This window comes from Drosophila miranda, chromosome 2 (assembly GCF_003369915.1).
Source record: "Drosophila miranda strain MSH22 chromosome 2, D.miranda_PacBio2.1, whole genome shotgun sequence".
NCBI lineage: Eukaryota > Metazoa > Arthropoda > Insecta > Diptera > Drosophilidae > Drosophila > Drosophila miranda.
Window position 1 is genome coordinate 20,461,741 of NC_046675.1, and position 16,252 is coordinate 20,477,992.

The following is a 16,252-nucleotide window of genomic DNA, read 5'->3' on the forward strand; positions in this document are numbered from 1 at the left end:
CAATTTTGTGTTGCGCATAAGCAAATGGGGGCTTCGCTTTGCTCACATGTCTAGTTGGCTTTTGTGTTGATTTTCCCATTTTATTATTACCTCAAACGTTTTTCTCGTTTGCTCTAATGAATGCGCTCCGACCTGTTATCCCAGTTTTGCCAGTCGCCCTCCTCCAGCCACATCCTCCTCCATTCCACCAACCATCCTCCAGCCAGCCAGTCAGTCAGACATCCTCACAGCTTGTCGCGTTTGGCTTTCGCCTTCTGTTTTTCGTATTCGTTTTCGTTTTGGCTTTGTTTTTGCTGTTATTGTTTTTAACGTAAATTCCCACTTGCTTAGAAAGTTCTGACGGGTCTCGCCCGGCTCTGTTTCTGCTTTTGGCCCTGTTTTACTCCACTGGGGTGTAGGCTGTCTCGTTGTTCTTCTAAGCACGCTGTTGCCATTGTCTTTCGTCTGACACAGAAATGTTCCTTTATATATACATATGTATATGCGTATGTATATGTATGTATACTGTTTTCTATGTGTATGTGTGTAAAGAGAGCGTGTCAGTCTTTGTGTGTCGCCATTGCCATCTTTGTCCTCAGCGTCTTGTTGTTGTGCAAATATTTGCCTTTTTTGAAGTTGATTTTTGGTCTCCATCGAAGCGTCTTTTGTTGCCAGCGTCAAGTCCTGCCAGCAGCCTCACACCGCAGCCAATATGCTGATGAATCGTTGCTAAATTGAATATCGAGTGTTTATTTATATTGGCCGGCAAGTGTCACGCCTTCACCCCGGCCACTGCCCTTGTCACTGCCAGTGCCTGCAGCGTGAGTTCTGTAAATAATTTGAAATTGATGTATTATCCCTCGCAGAGAACGTGGCAGGGCACAATTGTTTCAGTCTGCGTCTCAGTCTCAGTCTGTGTCTGGTGTCTCTGTTCTGCTACATTTTATTGTTGCACGCTTAAGTAGTTTGTGCAGCGCAAACAAAATTAAGCAAGTTGCAAGTTGTTTGGACAAAAGTTGCTGTCACAATTGTTATTTTAGCGATTGGAGCTGGGGCGGGCTCATTCAGGCAAACAATTTATAAAATAAACTTTGAAGGAGCAGAGCGGAAATATTGTATCTACATTTCTCTAGCATTTTCAAGAGGGGGTTATCGCTCTCCCTCGATCAATATACAAATGAATCAACCCCGAAGGAGACCCCAGACAATATTCCGCAATAACGAAAGATTGAGAGAAGCAAATTCCCAAATATTCGTTGTGTGTATTCACTGCACCGTCAAACAATTGCACTCGTTATTTATAACTGAGAAATCTGTCACCGAGCGCAATTCGATTGCGGTCGCAGTTGCCATGAAATTGTTTTGTCGCTTGCCATCCAAATTTATAGCATACTCGTGCTCGTACTTCGCTTCCCAGGCTGCTTCCCAGGCGAACAGGCGAGCAGGCAAACAGGCGGGCAGGGACCTCAGCGACTCCGACTCTGGCACAATTCAATTTATGCTTCCGCTTCAGCGTCTGCTGCTCTGTGACCAACTAAATATTTAAGCCAACTCATTAGTTGGAGATTCAGCCAGGGATCCCCCAAAGAGTAGTGGTGCTCCGAACGTGCTGTTGCATTAAATCTGCGCTTTAAGCATAAACTTCCAACCACTCAGACGGCACTCGGACTCCCGACTCTCGAAAATCGAGTGCATTATGTGCCACTTCTGAGCGCCCTGCCACTGGATTTTTCTGTGGAGGAATCTCGGCCATTGTTGGCCACGTTGCACTCAGCTGACCCGCAGCGCCGACCGAGACTGCACCTAAAAAAGAACACAGCCCCCGCTGCTATCCAACTATCCAGTTATCTCGCTGCTATCTGGCTATCCGCCTATCCCACTGGCCGCATTGCCGACTGCCGACTGGCTGTTTACTGCGAGCAGTTCACTGTTCGCTGTTCTTTTATGCTACCCGCACACACACTCCGATACGAGTACTCGTGCAGACACACACAGATACACACGCACACAGTTGCCATTGGCTGTAGTTGTTGATGGACATTTGCTGGCAGCTCTTTTGCCTTCTGCCTGGGTCTGTCCTTTATGCGCCACAAATGAAAATGCAGACAGACAACGGGCGCCAGGCGATGGCGATGGCGATGACGATGGGCACGATGGGCACGATGGCAACGGCAGCGGCAACGGCAGCGGCAACGGCAATGGCAACGGCCATGTCTGACGATGACGTCGCATTTCTGGAGACAATGAAACAAACTGAACCCGGCACAGATCCCAGCCACCGAGTTCCTTGACAACTGTGCCGTCTGTCCGTCTGTCCATCCCTCTCGTTGGGTCTATCTATCCCATTTCTGTTGCTGTTTCCATTTATTTCCTCTCTTCTATATTTATTTAACATGCATTTGAATTATGAGCTAACAGAAAGGAATGTATATAAAAACCAGACAAAAAACTACAACACAAAAAACTAAACAACTTTGGTTTTAATTCATAATTATTTTTATGTCAGCGCACTCATTAAGAGTTGCATTTGTAGCTGGCGCTTTTCATTCCCCCATTTTCCCATTCCCCATTTTCGCCACGCAACCCACATTTTTCTCTTCGTTTTCCCCATGCACTTATTTTGGCTTTGTCATTTGCATTTCGCATTTCGGATCCTTTTTAGCATTCCACAATTTTTCAACTGCACATTTATCGTCCGTGCAGTTTTGTGACTCCTAATTGCCGTTCTCCATTCCTGAAAGACTGGTAAGGACTAATAGACTGGACGCCAGATGACAATGGTTTCTGGCACTTTTGGGGGTTCTTCTGAAAGGCAACTTTAACTAGAAATCAATTACCTTGTAAACGTGCTCGTTTTCCCACAAAATGTTCTCTCAAAATGGAAGACATGAGAGGCTGCTAGTGTTTAAAAGGCAATTTAAAAACTGCAGAAAATATTTAATTTTCTCCTGGCAATTTGTCAACTGGGTGTGGCCCAGACCAGACCAGACAGCCCAACTTGCAGATACAAGTTACAGATACAGATACACACATCCGGGTGTGCTCGTACATATATAAATTATCATTGCCAGCCAAAACTCAAATACGATAAATTGTCGGGCAACAGCAGCAGCAGCAGAGGAAAAATCTATAATTTACACAAAATTCGCTTCCGCATGCGAACGCCTTCCCCGTGCCACATCGTCTGTAATATATGCATATTGATGCCACCAGATATGGCAATAATCGTGCCAGACCCACAGACACCCGTACATATGGCGACCTTAGTCAGCTCCCAGATAGGACGAGTGCCAACAAAGCACCAAAAAGTGGCGAATTCTCGACAATTTGGCAGCCATTTTTGGTTAATTTCATTTCGTGTAGCATACATTTTGGCTGCCCTGCTATGCCCTGCCATGCCCTGTCCAATCGTCTTCCGTCTTCATGGCTAATTGAATGTGCTGGTTTCATTAATTTTTTACCCATTTCTCTTTTGTTGCAGCCATGCCAACATTCAAGACTGCTAACTGGAATTGTTTCAAACGAAAAACAAGAACAACAAAATAACATAGTGCTGCCAGCAACAAAAAAAAAAAACGCAAAAACGTAATCAGGAATTTAAACAAGCCCACGGGAACAACCCAAGAACAGAAAGCAACCGACATCATGTTCATGGAATTGTCTTTGGTAACGAGCAACTGACGCAGCAACAGCTAGAGGCATGTGGCAACAGCAGCTACAGCAGCAGCAGCAACATTGAGCGGCAGAAGCAGCAGCAGCAACACTCAGCCGGTAGCAGGAGCAACCAGAGCCCAGAGTAGATACAAGTGAGCAGGTGGCGTGCTGCTATACAGCAGCACCATTGCTGCCATTAAAATAGACGCCGCAGCGCAACAGCAACGCTGCCGTCGTCACAATCAACGCCAGCGCCAGCACCATCCGCACCATCGCCATCGCAGACGACGACGGCGCAGCAGCAGCAGCAGCAGCAACAACAGTCACAGCGGAGGCGGCGGCAGCGGAAAGAGCAACGGCAACGGCAGCGGCTATAGCAGCAATCAAAGCGGTGGCAACAGCAACACCAGCAGCCTGTTGGCCGTAGTGGGTGTGGCAAGCAGCTGCCCCTTGCTCGCCACTCAGCAGCTCATCGACGACAGTGGCGGCGGCGGCGACGACGAGGGCGGCGCACCGACAGCGCGGCTGCAACATTGCGGCGACGAGCAGCAGCAACAACCAGGTCGACGGCGACGCCGGCACCACAACGGCCTGTCATTTGTAGGCAATGCAACGCTCTCAGCAGCAACGGTGAGTAGAAAAGAAAGCCCGCTATAATTTTGTATAATTTTCGGAAGCAGTCCCTCAGCGACTTTCCTATGAAATGTACCCACTATATAGCTCCCCACAACATACTCAATTATACCATCTTTACAAGTCACTTCCCAGAACGTGATCTCTCGCTTCAATCTAACACCAGCCCGGGGCAACTGCAAAATCTGTGCTCTCGGGCTGTGGGCCTGTCGGGCTGTCGCTCTGTCTGCCCATTAGCTGTCAGGTTAATGCACCCAAAATGTTAATAAAACAGTCGTACAGCCGCCCGGCATACATATGAATTTATGATAAGCACACGCAGGGGGCATGCAAGGGCCTGTGAGGATGGGGAATGTGGGGGCAAGAACAGGCACTTTAAAGTTGCGACAGCGTGACGTGTGCCAACTTTCAGCGCGCACCAGCACCCGTACTCTCTTGCCTTGGGTTTGTGCTAATGAATTCCCCAGCACACCCGCACGCGCACAGGCACAGGCACAGGCACACCACACACTCACAAATTCTCACAGAGTTTCCCAATGTATCTGTGTGCTTGCCACCGACAGTCGTATAATTTCTAATGCGATGCTTTTATGATCGCCATACACAAATACACTCGGAAAAAGCACCCACGGGTGCTGGCTGCGGCAGCCACGCACGTGGTTCAGTCTACTGCTGCTAGTGCCCGTATATGTGTCTGTATGTATTTGTGTATCTGTATCTGTAGCTGTGGTTTGTTGGAAATTAAAATGCATAAAAGGATAACAGCAGTGCTGTTGTCGCTGACAAACCACAGGCCCAAAAACGGAGCTGGAGCGCAGCTCTTGCCTTTGACTGTCAGCATTGTCATTGTAGAGACTGCAACTAAAAACGACAGCCACGGCAGCGAACGAAAGCCCCTGACAAATTGTACTGCAGGGAAAATTGTGATTTTCGCGTTCATCAACAGCAGCAGCAGCAACAACAAAAGCAACAATAGTCCAAAGTGCACGTGTTGCTGTGCGGGACGGGCTGAGACGAAAGCCACGTCTGGTTTAATTTTAGCACCGGGGCCGGGGCCGGGGCCAGACTCAGAGCCAGAGCCAGAGCTAGAGCCAGAGACGGAGTCGGGTCCCTGAGCAGAGCCGAGCGCCCACCTACACCTTGACACTACGGAAAACGGCTCGTATACGTAATATACATTGCATACTATTAGGCGCTCATAAAAATGTAACGTCACATAAAAATAGATGCCAAACTCACGTCGCTGTTGTTGCTGGAGGAGCTGGTGCTGCTGTTGCTGTTGCTGCTGTTGCTGTTGCTCTTGCGGCTTAGTAAAAAATAAACCATGCATAATATCCCCCAACGTTGTCGTCGTCGTTGACATCGCCATCATCAGCATTTGAGATATAAATTTTTATATGATTTGAGGGACGACCCGTGCCATAATTATGTTTGACAACGGGTGTAGGAATATGTCTGTGTGTGTGTGTGTGTGCGCGTCATAGAAAAATGTTCAACTTTTTTATGGGTGAACTCCAAGTTTTGTGTGTTTTTGTGTAGTTCAAACCTTCAGATTGTAGTCCTATCTGCCTCTGTGATTGCGTCTTTCTCGAGGCAGATTTGGTGCCGCCCGGGGTCCAGGAACACAGCGATTATTATTGCCAATCAAGTGGAGTGCCATGCCACTGCCTCTGGCTAGTTTGATCTCTGATTGCAGTCAGCATGTCAAGAGAGGGAGAGAGAGTCAAGAAATTGCTTCGACGAGTTGCCAAAGGCGTCTCCACTGACATCGGGTGCCAGTTCAATAGTATAAATAGAACTAGAATCAAACGATAGAAATGTTGGCATCGATAAAAGAGAGATGATTTCGGGTTAAATATTTTCACGTTTGCATCGCTTCCCTTTTCATCAGTATTCATTCCCCCAAATTCGAATTATAAGCCCCACCCAGTCACAATCCAATCTTCTATCGTATCTTCTATCTTCCTCTTCTCTGATATCTATCATCTCTTATGCAATGTACTCGTAATTCATAAGCCACTTCGATGCTCTGAGAGTTCATACACAGAGTAGCAGAATTTCCGAGTAATATGCTTTCGATAACATTTTCCTCGTATGACAAATTTTTGTCGTAGCAGTGGGGGGAAAAAAAACACAGAAAAGAGACAAAAATATTTGAGTGAAACAGGAAAAGTTTGCCACGAACAGGAGGAAGAGTAAAATTGGGAGGAAGGTCTGGGACAAAGTGTTAAATGTTGACATGTCATGACATTCCAACGAGCGGCAAGCGGGCAAGCAGATGGGCCTTAGCCTTAGCCTTAGACCGGCAGGCCATCATGTCTAACGAACGCAGGAAGTTCGCTGAGCAGAAAATGATGAAGAAGAGCAAGATTGGTCAACAACTGTAGAGAGAGAGAGAGCGAGATAGAGAGAGAGGGAAAAGCGCTCGGACGAGCGGCTTACATACTGACAGCTGACAGGCAAACCAATGAACTACGATATGACATGGCAACCATTCCACTCCGGTTCTCTTTCCTTCCTTTCCAACGCTTCGGCTCGTCTTGAAATAACATTTGCTATCTGCCAGTCTCTGTCTGTATCTGTGTGTGAACTGTGTGTTTGTGTGTGTGTGTGTGTGTGCAGAACATCAACTAATATTGTCAACGCAACATTCGACTTGTTATCCCTTCCGCTTGCCTGGCCTGCTGCCTCGTCTTCATCTGGATTCGGTTCCCAGCATCTCTGCTTAATTTCGTTTTGAACTCCTCGGCCGCCATTTTGTCCTCTCTGTCTGTCTCCCTATATACGGCTGCTTCCCTTTCAATTCGCCGTCTCTGTCAGTTATTTGCAGAAATTTATTGAAATTGTTTGTCAAATTCCGTTTACTTGTTTTTCGCATTTTGCCAAAAATTCTCTTTTTGCTCGCACCAAATGTTGACAAGGACAACCAGACTTCCGTCGATGTCCTGTCCTCTTGCGCCATTTTCTTTTTTTCATCTCTGTTCTCTTTTTGTTTTTTTTTTTTTTTTTTTTTGCTTGGCAGTTAATCTAAGAACTTGAACTCTCTGGGAACTGGCTGTCGGGGCTATATGGCCGCTTCGTGCCATATCAACTACAAGTTTTGTCCTTACTGCGACCCCTCGCTTGCCCCCACAGTAAACTCATCTCCGCCCTTTTCTTTTATAAGTTGGCGCTATAAAATGTTGCGCCATTTCCCATATGCATGATGTGCGTCTCGAAAATCCTCTCTGACGTTTTTCCTCTTCCTTCAGTTTGTTTTTTTGCATGCAATTTTCGCATATCGCAGAACACTTTGGCCAGAACTAGCTTCCTTTTTACCCTTCTTCTCGCTTCATTTGTGAAGCGAAATATTATATATTCTCGTAAGTATGTGCATACATATATTTAGGGAGCGATTCAAGATTTTATTGATGTTGCCTGAATTTGAATGACATTGTAAAATTATACGCAAATACTCAGATCTACGAGTATGTAGATGTATGCAGCCAACAAAAGAACATCCATACAGCTTTCCGTCTCTCCGAATATCGAGAAACTTGTCGAAAAACAATAACAAAACTAAAGAAAACTGAAAAATGGCGAAAGAAATGTATTGTGAAAACTTTTATGTGTATATCTATTAAAACTTAGACGAGTATGGGTATGTGTGTCATATTGGACAACAGTCACATACAAAGAACATCCATATATATATCCATGCTTAAACCGAAATAAAACTACCATCGGGTGACTGTAAGTGGAACTTTTGTGGGTGGCTGCTCCACCCGTTGGCTCGATATTTATGATTCCCATGTATTCGTATTATGCAAGCGACAGCCATCTGAGGAAGAGCTCTTTTAATGATCTGTATGACCCAGTATGGGACATTAAGAAAGACTCTCAATGTGAAGTGCTTCAAAATATAATAAATAAGATTATCTAAAGATATTAAGATTATTTGTTTTAATTTATGATTTAAGACATTGAAAAACGGCCGAGTAAAAAGAAAAACAGCCATATTTAAATTAAATATTCGGTTTTTAAATACAAAAATTGTGATTCAATAGAATTCAGTTTTATTTAAATATAGATGTATTAAAAAAGTGTTCTTAGGGCCGTATAAATCTATTTAATCTAAATAAAATACACTTTAAAATAAATATGTGATATTAAATATGTAGGAAATATATTTGATTTTCTTTTGTAAAGTATCTAAATTCAATATGAAACATTTTATAATTAAAATATGAATTTTATTTAAAACAAACATTTGCACATTGCTTTCAAAATTTAGGTGAAGACACTTCAATCTATGACAAGAGAATTAGTAAAAATAGTTTAATATAATTATTTATTTTATTTTATTAGATTTCGAGAGAACCTATGAAGCACGTATATGAGGATTGTTAATAGAACTTATCCTGATTTAATAATGACCATCTTATATTTTAAGCCACCTAATTCAAGACATATACATGTAAATATGGAATTTATAAAAGTAAATCCACCTAAAAATAATATTGCAAATTCATAAAAAAATCGAATTTTGTAAATTCAGTAATGCCATTCCATTGACAATAAGCTTATAGCCAGAACCATGCTCCACCCAGAACTTCTAAGCATGAACAACTATTGAGTGCATCCTCTTTGTTCATTATCTCATCCTATGCCAGATTTTCGTCACTTAAGAGATTTCCTTGTTTCCAATCTTCCTGATGCAGAGGAATTAAGTGGCATCAGGGCCAAATTATACCAAAGTGTGTGGAAGTGTGTGTCAGGTTTTTTAGTCCGTCAGCCCAATCTCGGGAAACGCTTTTTTGTCAAGTTAAGCAAGTCATGGATGGGAGGAAGGGGAGTAGAAGGAGCGAAACTTGCACGATAACACTAGAGGCAGCTCTCAGACACACATCCAAATATAGGCTATGGCCATAATAGGCTCAAGACGCTTTTATTCAACACTTTTCAGGCAGCCAAAATGGCGCCAGCCTGAATACAGAATACACACACAGAAAACAAAAAAAATGGAACCGAATGAATGGGGCAAAGGGGCAGGGCCAAAAAGAAGTACTCGTAATAGGCACACGCACCAAAGACAAAGGCTAAGGAAGGACCAGGACCAGCATCACGAAAAAAGGAGCCAAAACCTCTTTCAAATTTCCATTGGATTTTTCTTTGTTTTTTTTTTTTTCTTTTTTGGGTTTTCCTTGTGTTTCCCCTGCCGCTGTTGCCGGACAAAAGGCCGCTACGAGTATTCATTTACACGAGATATTTTTTTTTGGGAGAGACGACGGTGAAACTGAATACGAAATCCCTGAAATCCCAGAAACAAGTGAAAAAAGTATTGTGTGCCAAAAATAAAAATGTCAATTTGCCAAATGTCGGCAAAACGGAAGTTTATATTCTCTGCTTCTTTGCTACGTTTTTGGCCATCATTTTGTGTTGCTGTTGTTGTTGTTGGTATTGTTTGGGTTTTGGGTGCAGGTAGAACGCGAAAAACTTCAAAGCCAGAGTCAGGTGCGGTGTCAAAGTTGCCACACCAACCACCACCAGCAGTGCAAAGTAATTTCCGAAATATTGTACTCAGAGACACTCATACTCACTCGCATTCATCCGCATCCGCACCCGCTCTCGCTCACCCACACACACAGCCGCAACGAGTTATACAGATATACAAAAGCCAACCCCCAAATCCAAAAAGAAAACCACTTTAATTTCCTCAGGCTCCGGGTCGGCCAACAGCAACAGCAACAGCAACGCCAACAAGAATGACAAGAAAATGGACGGGAACCCTCGTTATATGTAAAATATATCTTTCGCCCCAGTCACAGTCACAGCAGCAGCACCAGCCATACTAGAAGCAGAGTCACAGTCATTCAAATGATTTTGGCTAGGATATTTGACTGAGAAACCTTTAGATATCTGTCCATTTCCATTTCCATTTGCCAATTGCCATGAATCTCCACCTTAAGCCTTTAGTTTAAAGTGTATTTAATTTAAATGACTCGAAGGGTAGCAATTTGCTCACTAGGGTAGAATGGGAACGGAGCATGGACCACGGAGTATTGCGACAGTAAAGGGGAAAATTGTATGTAATGAGTTGAGCTCGTTTTGAGGGTTGGGAATCGCCACACACCCCACCTATTCGTGGGGGGTAGGGGAAAAGTTTCCATCGGCAAATGAAGACCAACAAGTTTAGTGGTGGAAGCCAAGCTGCAAAATTGTGAGGCAAAAATGTTCCCAAAGACGGTTCGCAAGGAAAGTTTTCACAAAAACGGTTAAAGCTTAACTGCCTCTTGGCTTACTCGGTGCCCAAGACAAAGACTTGCCGCTGACGTATCGGGGAAAATGGTCGCCTAAAAGGTAAATTTATAAACTAAATGGTTGGAAAACTCTCGTCGGATCGGCCCCATTTAAAATCCATCCTTCCTTTCGCGAGCTCCTCTCCTCCTTTAAGCTGCCGCTCCAGTTGGATTCACTGGCCAATTTCGCTGCATTCACTTTGGGGCTGGCTGATTTCAGTTCGTTGACTGGAAGCAGTGCAATTCGCGCGTGCAACGTAATAAACTGTCTTGCCTCCACAGCGAGAAGGAGTGAGCGAAGAAAGGAGAGGTTGTGGATGGGGGTGTAACCGCAGTCAGCATCACAGCCTCATGCCCGTGCCCGTGCCCACAGGCGAGTCAGCAACTGGGATCTGGGATCTGGAAACTGGAAACTGTGGGATCTGGGCCTGGCTGGCTGCGTTTAAAAACTTACTTCCTTCCGGTTTGTTAGGCGGCAGAAATTGTCGAAGCACAGGGAACGGAAAAAAGAAGAAAATGCCAAATGCAGTGATACAAATGCGATTTTCTGGCAGCGGTAAAGGCAGGAAGAGGTGTGTATTATACACACACACACACACACATACACACATACACAGAGGGATATAGAATGGGACACACAAAGTGGCAGGCAGAGATTTAAGGCTTTGGTTGCTGACACTTTTTCAAGTTGATGGCGCCTCCACATACAAACACGGATACAGACGTTACACTCTATTTGGCAACGGCGCCAGAGTCAGGCCAGGCCACGCACTGTATGGGTACGGTACCCAACTCAAAATGCCGTGCCGGAAATTATTGAACGCACACACACACACAGGCACAGTGAAGCTTACAAGAGAACAGAGCGGGTATTCACACATATTTAAAATGCAAAAAGTCAACGACTGCGCAGGAAAAAGCCACTGACGCTCTGCGTGAGCATTATAATGCGAGAAATATATTCATACGATTACAATAAGAATCGAATAATGTGGAGGAGAGAGCCAGAGCAACCACAATCCATGTGTGTGCTCTGCGTGGTGTGTGGCGCATGTAACGAGTCGATGTCGATGCCTCTGATTCCGATGCTGCTGCTCCGCAAGGGGGTTAACCAGACGGAAGTTGGCTTTGCCAAAAGAAATGGCAACTGTCGTTGGTTGAAGTACCGGAGGGCGCGAAATCAATGCGAATGAAAGTCAACTGGAACTGGATGTACACCAAGATACCAGTATGATATGATATGCCTTTGATTTATGGTTATTTTCTCCTATAATTGATCAGTAGATCTCCATCATCGATGGATTGTACTTGTGTACGGTTCATGTGAAATCAGTCAGGTGGTTAAAGATCTGCGACTCCATTGACCTTAAATCCAGAGTACACTGTGGTGCTATCGCAAGACCATAAATAACACTTGGAACAATGGTAAATTGTTCGCCTGCCCTTTGCCGTGTTTGCGTTACGCATACGCCATGTGGTGCGTCGGTGCGGCGCGGTCTGGCATCGATTTGCTGCCACATTTCGATTGCTGTTTTTTTCTTTTCTTTTTGCCGTGATTCTTTCTGGTTATTTCCCTTTTCTCGCAGATGGGCCATAACGAAATATTTATGCGACGTCATTGGGGCATCATTTAAGTCGCTTACATATCTGGCTGTATATGTGGCGGCCCAAATCTCTGCCCATCTGTTCTGGGCTTAGGGCCAGCCTTAATTTGAATTTAATTGAAGGCCCGCTTGAATGCGGTGTGGTGGGCTATTGCCGTTGCCGTGGCCGTTGCCGTTGTCGTTGCCATTGCCGTAGTGGCGGCCATTGCAACTGGCACATCCAATTAATGGTGGCCGAAACTAGCGCTGAATGTGTGTCGAGTGCTCGTAGAGAGAATGTTAAATAAAATATGGAGAGAGCCGAGAGCAGCAGAGTCGAGACTCTCGGGCCCAGTCCGTTGCTTTTTTTCGCTCTAGCCTGTTTGTTTGCCGCTTGTTCGGCTTTCGTTTACTTTTTCTCCTCTTTTTTCCGCTTTTCCTCTTATTTTTCCTCCCTTTTTCCCTGTACATAAAGTGGTTGAAAAAAATGCGTGTGTGTGCCACTTAAGTTTACATTTTCATTTGCTTGCCCCAATGACTTTTGCCGTTTACAATCATTTTTTCCGTTCTCCCGCTCTTCCGTGCCCCTATGGAAATTGCACATTAAATTAATTTTCAGCTTGTTTGAAGTTTTGACCCAGCCAAGCCAAAAGTAGAGAACAGTAAAAGCAGCAAATAGAACATAAAATCTTGTAGTTTATGCCAACATTCCAACATCCCCAGCACCCTGCTCCATGATCCCAGCTCCCTGCTGCATGTGTCTGTGTTGCGTGTGTGTGCGGACTTGTGGCGAGTGTGGCAAATTCGACGGAAGCCAAGATGCTCGGCACTCACGGCTATTAGCTTTGGTTTTTTAGTGCGTTTGCCTCCAAAAGTGAAAAGGCAGACGCTGGCTGCGAAATAGTAAAATGTCAGCGTAAAAGTGTAATTTATGTGCATGTGTGAGTGACTGGAAAAAGGGGCTCTGACTCTTCCGGTTTCCCTTTTTATTCCCATTTTACTCCAATGTTGCCTTTAGGATCGGCTCGGTTCGGTTAGGTTCAATTCAACGCGGTTTGTTTCCCAACCAGAACCACGAGGCATACATCAATCAATTCATTGACTTTGCTCTAAGGATAAAACCCATCTTTTGGCCTAAGCAACAGCAACAACAAGAATGCGAAATTTTTCATAGCAGGGGGTAATAAAACTTTTGCGCCAGCCTAGTCCCAACTTGATATATTGAATGCAGCAGCAGCAGTAGTACAGCACCTTTCTGCCAGCCATCGATATGTGTGTACATTTGTAGTTTTATGTGTCTGACAGTACGAACAGGAGTTGGCTCCATATGTATGTGCGATGTCGGTGTGTGTGTGCGGGGCTGTAATTCATGGGCTGCCATCAAAGTAATCCCTCCGGCATAATATCAGTCAAGGGCAGAATAAAACACGACAGCCAAAGCCAGTAAAGCGAAACGAAAGGGGAAAGAGTTTTTGCTCTAAAGAAAGTTTTGCAAACTTTCTAAAAGTACGACAGAAAGGGAAGTTTCATCTCAGAAATCATGTTAATTATTGGTTCAAGTTCCCCTGTATTTATATCCAAAACCCCCACGAAATATGATTATATTTTTCAGTTTACCCAAGCGTGTATGAAATATGTATGTATGTATGTTTGTTGTCTAATACTTTATTGCGTCAATGTCGATGGGAAAACTATTAATAAGATGGAATATTTCGTGCAAGAGAACGAACGGGGAAAACATGATGCCAGCGAGGCCCACGGCCTAAGTGGTGTCCTGAACCACGACCAGGATCCAGGGCAGGACATGTTCACGCCCCACTTGTTAAGCAAAAGCAAAAACCAGCACAGCACCAAAGGAGCAGAAGGAGCAGAAGGAGGAGGGCTTCGGCCACGTTTTTCTTGTGCAAACAACAGAAACGAACGTTCGCATAAATTTTTCGTTTTGGGGCCACATAAAAATTTATATAATTGAGCCGCGGCAGGCGCCTAAATGAGAAAGGCGAATAAAAGGATGCCAGGACACGCAGCGTGGATGGGCCTGCCTCAAAAGAAAGCCCAGTTCATCTTGCCCCACACGAAAGGCACAGAGTGAGAGAGAGAGAGAGCAGAAGTGAAGCAGAGTGAAAGGAAAGTTTAAAGCAAATCAAAAACTTGACGATAAGCACGAGTTCAGCTAACAGTCACGCTGATTGGTATTTTTTTCTCATCTTCTAGCCCTTCCTCTTCTGTTCATCCCCAACGTTTCATCATCGTTTCTTTTTTCGGGTACACCATAAAATATTTTACATTTTGCTCTGCACAAAAACCGTCAGAAATGTTTTTCTGTGTGCTGGAAATATGTGGGAAAGTATAGAATGTGTAGCATACTTTTCGGTGCGCTGCCAACCACCTCACTCCATTGTTCTGTTGATGTGCGTGCGTGTATGTGGCAGAGGGAAAACGAGAGGGAAACAAAACTAAGCTCTGGCAGAACCCACCTGAAGCTAGGACCTGGTCCTGGTACGGGCGTGTCCTGGAGAGCGTGGTAAACACGTAATTAAGCTGAAAATGTCTCAAGGATTAGACATTTTGCCTGCCTTTTGCGCTGTCATCGGGTAACCGACACCCCAAAAACCGCCATTGCCACGCCCTGGCGCACTTTCGTGACGCAGGCATTGGCAACAGCTGTCGCCTGCTTATTATGTTTATTATAAATACTTTTGCAGCTGCTCACTGCTCACTGCCTTTAACCTAACGATGTTGCATATGTTTTTGAATCTTCTTTTGTTAGGCAATTTCCCCGCTGCATCCGCATCCAGGTGAATGTTGAATGGGATTCCGTGCACAGATATTCACGAAAGGTAATGGTCCAAAGCCCCCTAAAACCTGTAAAGGTGTGGGGGTGCATGTGTGTAGTTGCCACAGCCAGGCAGTAAATAAATACTTGAGCAATGACATGTCAACGTTAATAAATGATTAACTTGTCATTTGAAGCAGCATGGAATGAATGGCAGTGGAGTGGAGTAGGAGACAGTGGTGGGGTCTGTTCTGGGGGCCAAGTGTGTGTAATATTTGACTCCCTATGTGACTCTCTCTCCGTCCCTCTCTCTGAGCTTGTGTGTATATTTGTTTGCTTGAATGTGTTGAGCGTTGTCTATGCCTGTCTTAGATTTCGTTTATGTGCGTACTTAAGTTGTCAGTTTGCATATTAGATACGAGTATCTGCAAATAGCTTCACTTGCTTGCATGTCCCACCTACCCTGCTCTGCCCTGCTCGTCCCCTGTCCAACTCAATCAATGTTATGTCACATACGGCTCCCAGTGCTGGGGGCAACCGGAAAGTGTGGTCTCAAGGAAATAAAGTTTCCTCTGTCCTTGTGTGCGTGCGACTGGACGCATAAATCTTATAAGCTGCTCTCTGTGTAAAAATAAAGACAGATATACTATTTATGATGGCAGACAACTACTACAATACTAACCAGGCAAGGCAGCAAAAAAATGAGCAATATCAAATGGAAGCAAGAAAACACATAATCATAAAGAATCAAATATTCTTCTCAAAAGGAAATGGTAGTAGTGCTGGGCTAGGGACCAACCAGGATGAGAGACGGCTGAAGGTTGGGCTCCGCCGTTTAAGCGTATCAGATCAGGCTCAGCATATTCCCCTTGTCCTGAACCTTATTTATTTCCATGAAAATTAAATTTAAACTTGAATTTGCACTGCAATCAAAAAAGCTACAATGTCCATGGCCATTTGGGGGTATATTAATGGCGCAATTTAATGGTCACAAAGCACACAATCTGTTCTTCTTTCTGTCGGACAGATGGGCGCGCCTTTTCATCCCACTTCTGGGACGCCACAACAATAACATTCCGGACTAATTTTAATGAAACAAAAAATACATGTAATAAAATATAAATAAAAGTATAAATACGCAAACACAAAAGAAGAAACAAAGGGCGGAAACCTTCTGGTTATTCCATTAATTAATGTTATGATTATTATCTGGTTTTCTGGAGTAACGAAGAAGCACTCTGATGTGGCCTCTGTTGCACGTGCCACTCGATGTTACCCCTGCCCGGTCCCCGTCCTTGTTCGCTCGTTCGTTCGTTCACCCAGCCAGGTAAACTTTCATAATTAGTTTT

The 16,252-nt window shown here is 44.5% G+C and overlaps 1 protein-coding gene across 2 annotated transcripts in view; it reads left to right on the forward strand.

The window, feature by feature from the left end:
• LOC108156058 (acetylcholine receptor subunit alpha-like 1) overlaps positions 1-16,252 on the forward strand; it is a 63,915-nt gene that overhangs the window by 1,442 nt on the left and 46,221 nt on the right. For both annotated transcript variants that reach the window (XM_017287341.2, XM_033388454.1), the window contains exon 2: positions 3,461-4,263. The gene's annotated coding sequence lies outside the window, so the exon portion shown is untranslated. The remainder of the gene's footprint in view (positions 1-3,460; positions 4,264-16,252) is intronic.